A 14,238-nucleotide genomic window follows, 5' to 3' on the forward strand; every position below is an offset into this window, starting at 1 on the left:
AAAACTGTCAAGTATATAAAAATCTGCATATGTTGTAACATTTTTAAGGAAAAGAACCATACAGTTAAGTGGTTTTTACAAAGGAGAAAACTATTTACTAAAACTAGTAGTCATTCATTTAACTTCTTGAAAACACATACTACTAATGATGGCCCTACTTATCGTCCATCTCCCTCAAATTAAGTTCTTTTGGCAAATTTACTTGGTCTGTGATTATAAGAGTTTGAATTTTGATATAGGTAACAACTAATTATGTAATCCAGTCAAGGAGATATTTTTACTTGAATAGTAGAATGTTAATACTTTTTAAAGTGCTATTAATATTTAATAATGTGGAGATTTCATATACTATTTGGAACCTGGTCTTACTTAAAACTCTGGGAAAATATGGTAAAACCAGATTTGTACTTGGACCTGAATTTGATCCCTGGCACCTATATGGTCTCCCAAGCCCCAGTAGAAGTGATCCTTGAAAGCAGAATTAGAAATTAGCCCTGAGCACTGCCATGTATAGCCTGAAAATAAAAACAAAATAGTGAAGAGTAAGCAAGGTGATTTTAGGTGTCACACAAATAAATATCTTACATATGCATTATACATGTATTATATATGAATAATATAAAAGCAAAATACAATTATTAAGATATTGTATTGTTCATATAATACATACATGTATTATATGTCTCACTTGGTCATCTTTCTGTAGGAGTCTGCCCCATGCAGTCATGAACAGCCCTTCTATCAGTCACGGGGACTCAAACCCCTTTCACTCATTTACCTTTCGTCTGGGTCAGAGGGCTTAGCAGATCAGTCAGCAGCTCTTACAAATCAGTTCTCACTAGGGAGTGATATGAGCAGAGTAGCTATTAACCTAAAGTGAAAAAAAAAATCAAACTGGGGGAAGTTAACCATATGTTTCATAGAATCTATGGCTAAATATGGGAATTAGTGCTATTTATTATGTTGCCTGAAAATTGTTTTTCTGTTTTGTTTAAAAATTTCATCCAACGGTATGGACTGAAGCTCAGTGAGGAATGTGTCTCATATGGATGAGACCCTGATTTCTAGCCCAGGCACCAAAACTGTAGCAACAAAAAAAATTTCTTCCACACAATTTTCCATTTACTCCAGAACTTAGAAAAATTGACTAGGCAGAAAATATTAAATAATTTTTACTATTAGAAATCAAATATCTTACACTGAAAGGATTTTTCTGAACAGTCTGAGATAGTGAGGAGGGAATGAAGAAGAGAGAAGGGAAGGGACATGGTTTCAGATCAAGTCTACCTTGGCTTAAACCTGAAGAAAAGCTCTGGAACATTGCTTGTATTACAGAATTACTTTCTTCTGTAGCCCGGATGCTAGCTCATTGAAACCCTTTATTAAAAAGTCACTGGCTGAGGGGACCCAGGGCCCAGAGGGGCACCTCACTTGCCCAGGAAGATAGGGAGGAAGCTTTCAGGAGTCACCATCTCACACCTCAGACCTGGACCCAGAGACACTTTCTTAATCCATTAGGTACTGAGACCAACCACTAGCCCCAATAGATCATCACCGAGCTCCCAACACAAAAGAACACCCTCTCAGTCCCACATCTCGTGCCTCAGAAAGAAACTACAACCAACACACCTACTGACTCAAGCTTTGTGACCCTTCTTCTCACCCTCCCAAATGTGGACTGTTGCATGCTACCGTTTCATCTCCAGAAGGACGCCCAGCCCAAGGACGCTACCTGATTCCCTTGGCTGCAAATCACTTCTCAAACTCAACAAGACTATGATGTGTAATGAAAACGTGCCCTGGATTTCACCCTCCCCCCGACAAGAATATCTCAAAAGACTTAATAGGGAAGCCTATATTTTCTTTTTTTCTTTATATGTTTAATACCGTATTTTCCGGCGTATAAGATTACTTTTTTATTTTTTTTAAGTTTTTGGGTCACACCTGGCGGTGCTCAGGGGTTACTCCTGGCTGTCTGCTCAGAAATAGCTCCTGGCAGGCACGGGGGACCATATGGGACACCGGAATTCGAACCAACCACCTTTGGTCCTGGATGGGCTGCTTGCAATGCAAACGCCGCTGTGCTATCTCTCCGGGCCCATAAGATGACTTTTAAAACAAAAAAAAAAAAAGTCAACCGAATCAGGGGTCATCTTATACGCCGAGTATATCCCGAAAAATGTTTCAACATGCCACTAAACGAAAATTGTCTGAATATTGCCACAAAACGAATTTTTCAACTCAATCCTGCACCAATCACTGCCAGGCTGCTCGGACCGCCTCTCTAACTCAGCCAATCCAAGCAGGCTTTTTATGCATGCAAATTAGACAATGTTCTGGACCCGAATCCGCACTGTAAAAAGCCTGCTCAGATTGGCAGAGTCAGAGAGGATGTCTATTACAGTATAACCTTTGGACCTTTGCTTGTTGTAATTGATTCACTGTGGAAGATACAACTGCAGCACAGGAACATTCTGTCTTATACAGCAAATATAGGCCTAAACCTATGTTTTAACTGTAAAATTAGGGGGGTTGTCTTATACGCCGGAAAATACGGTACCTCTATAACAATTCCTCCTACTCTGTATATTCCCAAATGTAAGGTAGCCCCTTAAACACCTTTTTTTTTTAATTCTTTTTTAAAATTCCTTTTCATTTATTTCTTTTAGTATAGATTTATAGTTGTTTTTTTTTTTCTCTTTAACTTCACCTGTTTTGGCTCTACTTGGTACGAAAACATACAAGAAAAAGTCTTGCCTGGGATGAACGCTCAGTTCAAAACCAGGGCACAAAGATTCTGTAGCCTGACATTCTTACACCCAAAAGCACCAGCAATATAATATGGCACCATTTCTTTTTGCAAAGGCATACCAAAAAAGGCGGGAACACTTATGTATAGAAACAAGCTCTAATCTACTAGAGATAAGAACCCACACATTTTTTAATACAAGGGCGCCTCCCACCATGAACATGTATCATGTGGACCCAACTTCGACACCATGTGACCTGGCAGCAATCGTCCAATTCTGAGACCTAGACCTCAGGCATAGAACTGACACCGTTTCCCACAACAGCACCAGGAACCAAACTCCCCCTGGGAAATTCTTAATGCCTCTCTAGCACCAACTTACGCCAGTTTTGATATGACATCCTGACAAAGAGGAAACAGCAATAACTTGATCTAAGAGCAGAACGTCCTAACGGCAAGATGAAATCAGAAGACATGTCACCCTTTGACCTATGCAAAGACCTATGCAAATTCCCCCAAAATTGAGGAAAACGAATGGTACCAGGTCCAGACTCACATGAACGTTTAGTGGAAATAAAAAATGATCAGACCTGAACATCAAACCCAAAGTCAACGACAACAGAATCTATGACCTAATCCACAACAAGCTGTACAAGTGGGGACCAGTTATACTTGTATTCTGGGGGATAAAGGATGGAGATATGGGATGCATGCTGGGAACAGGGGCGTGGGAGGACATCACTGGTGGTGGGAATGCCCCTGATTCATTGACACTCTGTACCTTAAATATTACTGTGAAAAGATTTGTAATTTACTTCAGCCACAATAAAAATTAAAAAAAATTCTCTAAAAAAAGTCACTGATTGTGGTCTACACACTAACTTCCCACTGCATATGTGCTCACACGTGCAACCAAATATTTATATATATATATATATATACATATATAAGTATATATTGTATAAAGACCAAATAAATATATAAAAACGAAATATGCCAAACATGTGTGTGTGCGCACACACACACACACACACACACACAAAACTGTACACAATTTGGTTTAGGAGGTAGTAATTTCAGAAAATACACCAAAGAATGGGCCGGAGAGATAGCACAGCGGTAGGGTGTTTGCCTTGCATGCAGCTGAACCAGTAAGAATTGTGGTTCGAATCCCGGCGTCCCATATGATCTTCCGAGCCTGCCAGGAGCGACTTCTGAGCACAGAGCCAGGAATAAACCCTGAGAACCGCCCGGCATGACCCAAAAACCAAAAGAAAAAAAGAGAGAGAGAGAAAAGAAAATACACCAGAGTTCCTTCCTATATCCAAAAAGTTCTCAGGCTGCCTTTTAAAAACAAAAGAAAAAAAATCCAATCTTTATAAAAAATCAGTTTCATGGCTGATACTATGCAAAGTATAGAAATAACTAAATTCTTTTCTTACATCTCAATAGATAGAGGTCTTTACACACAACAATCTTATAGGCTATATATGTTTATGTACTGTATATGTGGATAAAAGTATAAATATAAAAATAATGTTAATGTTTATCTAGGAAAAACAGCTTGCCAAAGACAATAGGGAAAGGTTATGTTCAAAAGATTTACAAAATAAAATCTCTTTCAATCATGTCCTGCCAATTGGGACTTGTTATAAGAAAAAATAATCTAAGAAATATCAGATTCTCTTTCTGGCACTTTTCTACTTTGTTCTGACACAATTTGAGCTCAAAATAACATTGCATCAGGTTTACCAAAGTGTAAACAGAAGAGAAAGGAAGAATTTTAAATAAGGTTGCACCTATAATAATATAAATTTTACAGATTTAACAAAATGTCCTTTATTTCTTTTTCCAGGGTGGGTGTTGGAGGAATGACCACACCCAGAGATGATAGAGAGCCTTACTCCTATATATTCTCTCAAGGATCACATTTCTGATAGTACTTGGGAGATAATATTTGGTACCAGAGATCAAACCAAAGTAAACCATGTAAGGCAAGTGATTTAACCCTGTACTATCCCTCAGGCACCTGAAAAATTATTATTTCAGTCTGGGGTTATACCCAGTGGTGCTCAAGTGTTAGTCCTAGCTCTGAGTTTAGAGATCATACCTGATGGTATTCAGGGGATCATATGCAGTGCTGGGGATTGAACTCAGGTTAGCTATGTGTAGGGCAAGAGGCTTACTTGCTGTAGTATCTCTTCAGCCTTTTAAAGTTATTTATTTCTTTTCTTCGTTTCTTTTTTTAAATTTTATTTTATTTTATTGAAGCCATTGTGATTTTTCAAAGTCCTTCATAGTTAGGTTTTAAACATACAATGAACCAGGGCCAGTGCCACCACCAGTGTTGACCTTCTTTTACCAATGTTCTCAGAATGTATCCCACCCCATCGCACCACCCTTTGCCCCACAGCCTGCCAGTACAACAGGTCCATTTAAAGTTTAGATTATTAAAGTTTGGGTCTCTTGAGTCCATTGTTGTTGACTTTGGCTTGAATATTTAGTCCTGTCATTTTGTTTTTATCTCTACCAATGCACATGAGACCTCTTGGAGTCTGACTCCATTTTTCATGTTTGTGTTTCTCCTCCTTCACTCAGTTTTTTTCCTTCTCCACATTATACTCTGGGGCCATGGTATGCAAAATAACTTCCATTTTGACCATTGCATTTCTTTATGCTGTTATTATAAATACCACCTTTAAGTGATATCATTCTGTACTTATCCTTCTTTAACATAGTTAACATAATATTTTTCAGTTACATCATGTTGCTACAAATTGCGTGGTGCATTATTCTTTATAGCGCTGTAGTATTCCATTGTATATACGTATCACAACTTCATAAACCACCGTTGAACATCTGCTATTGGACATCTAGGTTGATTTAAAGTCTTAGGTATTGAACTGAAAGCTACAGTGAATTTCCTTTATTAAAGTAGCTATATTATCTTCCTCCATAATTCCTCCAAAATTAGCAATTTTGGGAATTTGATAAAAAAATAAGCAGAAAAAGTGCAGTTTATTTAAAATAGTTTATTTTAATTTTTCTCTGATTTCTTTACATAGCATCTTCAAAATATCATCCAAAAGCTATTACCATCACTGAATATTTTACATATAAAATGCACTTGCATCTTATCTTTTTTTTTGCATGACAAATGCTTAATTAGAAAAATAATAGGATAGAAATGAAATTGGTGTTTATTATGACTAACAAAGAGAATTATTCTGGAGAAAATGATTTTAATTCACCAAAGGCAAAAAGAAAAGAATTAATAAGAAAGCAAACAATAAATCTTACATGCAAATATTGGAAACAAATCAGAAACTAAAGCATAGGGCTTGTACTTACTATTTGGATGTAAGATTGAATCTGTCTCTCATTCTCTCTCTATCTCTCTTTCGTTCTCTGTCTTTCTTTCCCCCACACAACAGACCACATAAAATCCAAAAAATAATAATTATTTTGGAAAAGGCATATTGAAAAATTCTTAATTACTTGCAGGAAATAAGTGAGGCCCTGAGAGTGTAACACTTTCATTGGATTTAGTGTATATCAAAGTCATGTATAGTCCAATTCAGCACTGCATTAGCGATCTCATAACTGTGAAATAATTCAGTGTGAAACCTTATGGTAAAATAGGGTCATTTCTGTGTTTGACTTTAAAAAACCTGTATTTTCCTGTATCTTTTTGAATTATTAGTAATTTGTTGCCTTTGAACAGTGAGTCAGAGGCTGTACTGTTCTTTCATAGACAATAAGTACTACATTAATTCTTCCCTTTGCATTTAGTTGCAGATTTTTACTTCTTCAGCAAGAATATGTTTGTCATACCAAAAAAGCAGGTAGGGCTCCCACCCAAGTTGGTTTCTTAATCTTCGTTCAGCTCAGTACTGCTTTTCTAAAGTTGTCTAAAAATGTGCAGGAGATGTTCAGTTTTTCAAAATTATTTTGGGGAGCATGTGCAAAAATGGGAAGGCTTTATTTATTTGCTAAAATACTGGGATTTTATTTGCTAAACTACTAGTGTGTATATTTCATTACATTATAGTGAATGTCCTAAAATTTATAGTTCTTTATTCTTATATTATAATTCTATGTTCTGATATTATAATTCTATGTTCTGATATTATAATTCTTTGTTCTGATATTACCGAATAATCGCAATAAAAATCTCATTATTAAGAAAAAAAATCGCATTAAACATTTGCATATCCCGAGCAGTTCCATTTGGGGTATGCAAATGTTTAATGCGATTTTTTGCGATTTTTTTCTTACTAATGCGATTTTTTAATTGCGAACATTCGGTAAGCAAAATCCCTTATGCGGCTCTGCCTTGCCCCAACTTTGCCTCCTGCGGCCCCCAGGTAAATTGAGTTTGAGACCCCTGATGTAAGGCAACCACGATTTCTTCTGTACTACTACTTTAGCTCTCAGTTCTACATTTTAATCTAAAAAGTGAGGACAACTTTCTCTACTTATTAATATTTTCTTTTATAGTTATAAATATTGTGAAAAACATAGCTTCTTTTTTTTTGCAAATTATATATGGTGAACCACAAAGAAAGGATCATTTATGTGACTGGCATATGGCCCTAGAATTTATCTCCAAGAAAGAAAAATCAGTCAGAGATGAACTTTGCAGAAGTGTTTGTTGGCAGCACCTAGCATGGGAGATTGAGAAGAGAAAAGTGGTATAAGGTAAACCTCCCATCACCTAGGAGTCAGGCAATTCATTACATTCTTTAGAAGCAGACCTGGTTTGGTTGTCTTTTTTCTTGTGACCAACAAAAAACAAACAGAAAGTTACACTGACAAAAAAGCAGGACATTCTTTGAGTTGCTTCAAGGCTATCGTTACTAAGGAAACCAATTCTTTAGTATGCATGTGTTCAGCAGATGGTTGCACTTATGCTCTAGGATAGAGCAATTCCACAAAGTGGCACAATAGGAAATCTGGAAGAAAAACAATCCAACAGGGGCTGGAGTGATATTGCCATGGGTAGGGTACTTTGCCTTACAAGTAGCTGATCCCACATGATTCCCTGAGCACCACCAGGAGCAATTCCTGAGCCAGGAGTCAATCCTTGAGCATTGTTATGTGTGACTTCCCCCTAAAAATTAATTAAACAGATAAATATAGACATAGTGTGGCATCTGGCAGCTTTAAAATTAAGATCACTGCCAATATTAAATAGTTTAGAGTGATGGGGGAATCTTTTCATGATCATAACAACATTTTATCCACAGATTGGAAAGAAAAGTATCTTTGGAGGCTACAATGACCCTTGGAATATGGTCCCATTTCAATAAAATCCAGCCAAAGGGTCTCTAAAATGTATGTCTGTTATCCCTATTTAAAAAAGTCTTTAGTTCAGTATTGAAAGATGGGGTGGCATATATATTGCTAATGATCTTAAAGGAGCATTTACTCTAGCAAAGGATGGGAATGTTTACCATCATTGATGAGCACCAATACTAGGCTATCAGAGAAGTCAGTAATATAGAAGTTACAATCCCCAAAGAATACCCATAATCCCATGGTTTAATCTGTGAATGGCACAGGCCTTTGGCACTGAAAGAACAAAGTAAAGAATGGGAATTCTACATGGCTGATAAGATCCTGAATGAAAAAGAAGAGCTAGAAAGGATAAAGGATAGAGAAAAGTCTCTCCCCACCCCACCACCATATCCGAACCAGCCATCAATAGCAAGTAAGTTACCAGGTAGCAATTTTTCTAAGAAGAATTCAAACAAGGGATAGTTAAGAATGCTCACAGAAAATACAATACACCAAATCATTTTTTAACTGGAATATAAAATGAGTATCAATCTCCTTCTCTTATCATGACCTAGGGGACTACACTGGCTATTTTAGGAACATTTCTTGACTGAGAGATACTAACCACTGAAATGGAACATCAGTTCACTAATCTCAATTAGTCATTATATCACTGGCATCCTTACCCAGGCTCAGGGAACCTTATGTGCTACCAGTAATAGTATTTAAACCAATATGGGTTGCATACAAGACAAGCATCTTAACCCTACACTATTTCTCTAGCCCTGGCTTATTTCAAACATTCCTTTGAATGTAAATTATAATCATGTAACCAAGGGCAAAAGTAATATTTTCCTGCAGTTTATAACTCCTGTATTCATGTTTCCATTTATTCCACAAAATATTCTATGTTTGGGCACTTTGTACATAGCAAATATTTGGAAAGTAGCACCTGTGCTCTCACCACACACATATTTAATGTGTGACTAATTGCTTTCTCCCTGATTTGTGTGTTATTTGTCTAAAATATTGTCAAAAGTCAATTTTATGTAAGGCCCTGTAATAAATAAAGAAGATTCAGTGATAAGAAAATGTCTCAGTCTCTAATACTGCTACTAAGTTTGGAGTATAATAGGGAAGATATATCCAATGATAATAACATAAAATAAATATAAATATGTTATCCTATAAATACATAATTTACAGTAATCATACATGTATAATAAATTATTATATACATAAGTAGCAAAACTGAATTACTAGCAGCAACGGGAATATAGGAGGTACAATAAAATTTAGATATATTTTCTCTAGTCTACATGTTTTGAATACTGTCAGGAATCTCTAGAAGGGCTCTTAATATTTTCAATATAAATTTTGAATAAAGTGTATGTATTTCTCTCCTATTCTTCTTTCTCATACCTACAAGGGTCAATTTTTCTTAAACTGTCACAAAGAATGTATGAAAACTTTCCAGGTATTAGAATAGATTCAGAGTGATAACATACCTTTGTAATCCCTCCTGACAAATCAAAGGCAATTGGAATCATTATAATTACATAAGAAAAAAAGATTTAGATTTTTCCAAATCAAATATTAACCCAAATGCAATTCTCAAAAGGAAAACAACTAAATTCTTGGCATATCTAAAATGAGCCATATTACTTTTAGTGTTATAATGTGTTTAGCAAAGTTCAATCAATCAAAGGTTGTCATAGACTAATCTTGCCCTACATTATGTGTTACTCCAGCAGAAGTTCAGCACCAGCCATAAAAGGGGTCTATCCTTTTAAGAAAGAATTTACTCAATTATCATTGGCTGCTGTGCCTATAAAATTCCCCCTCCCTCCAGTGAAGTGGGCTGGAGAGTCAGTGTGGAGAGTCTGTGGCAGTTTGAAGAGGCAGTGGAAACAGCAATCTGACCAAACTGTTTCTACTCCTAGCTATGGCTTTTCTCCCTGATTTCAGCTGCATCTTTTGAACTAGTTATCCTTTACTTTGAACACTTGCTTCCTCTCAACTTGGCCATCAATCTGACCTTACCCTGGTCTCAAACCCATCTTTCTCTCCCTCTTCCTGTCTAGGGGTTTGTCATAGGCCCCTGGGCTGTTCTATTAAAAAAAGGTTTGAAGTATTTTGTCAGAGTTTTGCCTGCAAGGCCCCCATGGACCCCAGCAGTGTAAGCTCATCTCCAGAAGCTTGGTTCTGACAGACTAGGAACACTGGATTTTAGTTCATTATTATTGTTTTCTTTGGTTTGGGGTCCATACTCATCATTACTCAGGGCTTACTCCTGGCTTTGTGCTCAGGGATCGCTCTTGATGGTGCTTATGGGATGATATGAGTGCTGGGATACAACCCAAGTAGGCCATGTGAAAGGCAAGTGCCCTGCACAATATGGTATTTATCTATCCTTAAACATTGTCTTAATGAAACTTAAGTATACATCACAAAGAACAAGAACAATCAGTGCTGAAGGGGATGTGGGGACAAAGGAACTCTCATTCACTGCTGGTGGGAATGCTGTCTTGTCTAGTCTAGCCTTTATGGAAAACGACATGGAGATTCCTCAAAAAGTTGAAAATTGAGCTTCCATATGATCCAGCTATATCACTCCTAGGGATATGTCCTAGGAACACAAAAACACAATACAAAAATGCCCTCTGCATGCCTATGTTAATTGCAACTCCATTTACACTAGCCAGAATCTAGAAACAACCCAGATGCATGTCAACAGATGAGTGGCTAAAGATTTCATATACACAATGGAATACTTTGCAGCTGTCAGAAAAAATGAAGTCATGACATTTTCTTCTACCTGGATGGACATGAAACTATTATGTTGAGTGAAATGAATCAAAGGGAGAGGGATAGACACGGATAGTCTCACTCATCTGTGGGTTTTAAGAAAAATAAAAGATAGTATGGTAATAAGACTCAGTGACAATAGAGATGAGATTTGAAAGGACCAGCCCATGATATGAAGCTTACCACAAAGATTGGTGAGCACAGTTAGAGAAATAATTATACCAAACAACTATCATGATAATTGTACTGAATGAGAGAAATAGAATTCCTGTATCGCAGACAGGGAAGGTTAGGGGAGGAGAAAGATGGAGGTCATTGGTAGTGGAAAGGTTGCACTGGTGGGGGGGTGTACTTTTTTTATGACTGAAACCCAACTACAAACATGTTTGTAATCATGGTGCTTAAATAAATATATTAATTAACAAAAGCTTTCTGCAAGAAAAACCACAAGAAAAGGCACAAAGGTTATCTTCTGTTTGTGTGTATGGTCATAGCTTCATATATTTTTTGAGTTTATCTGATCAAAATAAAGCTTGACCATTGAGCTTTCCTTTACAAAAATTAAGACAGTATGTTAACCTGGTCACTGTGTATGATCAAGAACATTCTTTCTTGAGGAGGCCAGTTTTATCTCTCTCATCTGTTATCCTAGGAACTTAAGCAAGAAAAATTCTAGTGCTATCAATTGGTAAATCCACTCAACATTAGCTTTCTTCTACCCTCATATTCCCCACAATCTTAAACTAGCAAAATTTCCCATGAAACAATGAGGCATCTTTATTTTTCCAAGGTAACTATGAAAAGTGCCCTACAGGAAATATTTGCATCTTGTATTCCATTAACCAGAGTGGGAGGCAGTGTTAGCAATCCTTTAAGAGAGCTTAATAGAAGTTTATGTTGTCATCTGTCTCTAATAAGTTTAAATGTTTATGCCATCCATAATTGTAAGGTTTTGTAGCAGTATGGTTTTGTTGATACCCATGAAGAGAGAATGATTAAAACTAAGGGGCAGGAGAGGCAATACAGAGCAGGTAAAGTACTTGCCTTACAGTCACTGAACTGGCTTCAATCCCTATCACTGTTTATGGACTCTTGAGCAGTGCCAGGAGTAATCCCTGTGCTCAGAACCAGGAGCACCTCTCGGTGTGTCCTCCAAATCAAAATAATAACAATAACAATAATAATAATAATAATAATAAAATTAAGAGATTAAGTATAAAAGTTTAGTTGATTCAAAAGGATAGTTTTGTCATCACAGTCTACTGCTTCTCTTTCTCCTGCCTCTGATGACCTTTCTCCCCTACTTGACAGAATTGACTTGACTATACAGAATCAACGATCTTTGATTCTTTCTAACAACTTCCTTGTCTCCAAACAACACTTAAATTTAACAACAGGAAAGAAAAGATAAACAGTGCGATATGGCAGGGTCCCATGAAATAATATCACTGTAGAATTTAATACCAACATTAAGTATGTCATTAACAGCAACAAAAATTTGAGTAAAATCTCCTTTCATATTTCCCTCCAAAGTTTGGTAGATTTTTTATTATTTCTCTACTTGGTCAAAATACAGCAATGTTGTATTACTCGAATATCTTTTGCATTTCCTGTCCAATATATTTTACTGTAAATATCATTGAGTTAAATGTATATATAAAAATCTCTCTTTCTCTTTGAAATAACATACTCTCCCTAAAAAATGTGAACAATGGGATTTGTGTTTGAGAAAGATGTTAAAAATAAGCCTTAAAGTTTAGGAATGAATCACATGTGGCTCAGTTATTTATTTCTTTTAATAAATAAAGTCTAGAGTGGGTAACAAATGGAGAAAGTTTAATGGAGAAAAGAACAAGCGATTTATTTCCAGGAATTGCAAGACATAGTCTAAATATAGAAAAAATACTCCAGTTATCTCTGAGGGTTGAAAATCACTGCCAACATCTATCCACACAATTTATTCTGTCAGCTTGCAGAGGAAAATCTCTGTACCCTTATAATTTCCTTACATTTGGAAAATTGATTGGGCATTATGGCTACAAAGTGTGTATCAAAAGCTTGTAGAAAAAGGGATTTTGTGGCCTTACCTGGGTGGGGTTGAAAATGAGATTGTCTATCCCAAAAGGTGTTATTTTAGTCCCTTGTGAAGCATTTAAAGCTAGACAATTGCTTGTTTAATTCTTTGGCACAGCAGGTTTTTACAAAATTAGTGTTAAGAAGCTACTTACCCAGGATAAGTAAAATCCAAGCATTAGTAAGTCTTAGAGACTAGAGACGAAGGGCTGCTTGCTGGCTACTTACAGAGGATTCCTCTTCCTCTGGGACAGTGGCCTCTTGATTTGGGGAAGCAGGAGGCTAAAGAGGGATAGTGAACACGACTATAAAATGTGATTTCCTGTGAGGCCTGTGGGACATTAGGCAGTTATCACCTCTGGATTCAAAAGCAGTTGGGTAAGGAAAGGTTTCATAAGAGCTTATGAGGGATAACATTCAGTTATACAGACAATTTTAGAAACAGAGACGTAACTCCCAGAATTTAAGGAAAATCACAATTTTGAATTTTATTTGCCCAACTTACCAACTCATTCTGATCATCAGCATATGCAAACTAGGCTGTTAAACTCCAGGGGTATGAGTTTATTTATTTATAATATTAATGCTCTAACAAATTTTCCAAAAGTAGGAAAACAAAATAATGCAACGTGTCAAATTGAACTGACAGCAATAGGCTTCAGCACAAATTCATCAGATTATTTTGCCAGTTCTCTTTAAGTACTTGCATGGTAGAGAGTATAATTGTTAAATGTGTTAGATACAGATGTGTTGTGCCACATGGTGTCCTGATTATTATTAGGTACTACTAGAAGGTCCCTGAGAACCATCATCTATGACCCTCAAGGCCCATCCATGAGCACCTCTCTAAGTCCTGGGTAATCATCAGCACTACAGCACCTGAACAGCCCACATCTCTGTATTGATTTGCTGGTCTAGTTGCCAAGAATCGATGGTCATGCTTTTGTGCCTCCTGAGTACCATTTAGGAGGCTTCTCAGCTGTGTCTTTTTCCAAAAGTAATGCAGATTTAAATAATTTTTATTGTAACCAAAATGAATTACAAATCTTTCACAGTAGTATTTAAGGTACATAGTGACATTGAATCAGGGCCATTCCCACCACCAGTGTTGTCCTCCCTCCACCCCTGTTCACAGCATGCATCTCATATTCCTCTCCTTTGCCTCCCCCCACCACTGGACTGCTAGTATAACTGGTCCCTTTTGTGTATAGCTTGTTGTTGGTTGGGTATCGATTCTGATGTCATTTACTTTGGATTTGGTGTTTATCTGATAATTATTTTTTAAGTCTAATAATTTTCTTTTTGGTTTTTGGGTCACACCTAGCAGC

Source organism: Suncus etruscus, chromosome 1 (assembly GCF_024139225.1).
Source record: "Suncus etruscus isolate mSunEtr1 chromosome 1, mSunEtr1.pri.cur, whole genome shotgun sequence".
Classification (NCBI taxonomy): domain Eukaryota; kingdom Metazoa; phylum Chordata; class Mammalia; order Eulipotyphla; family Soricidae; genus Suncus; species Suncus etruscus.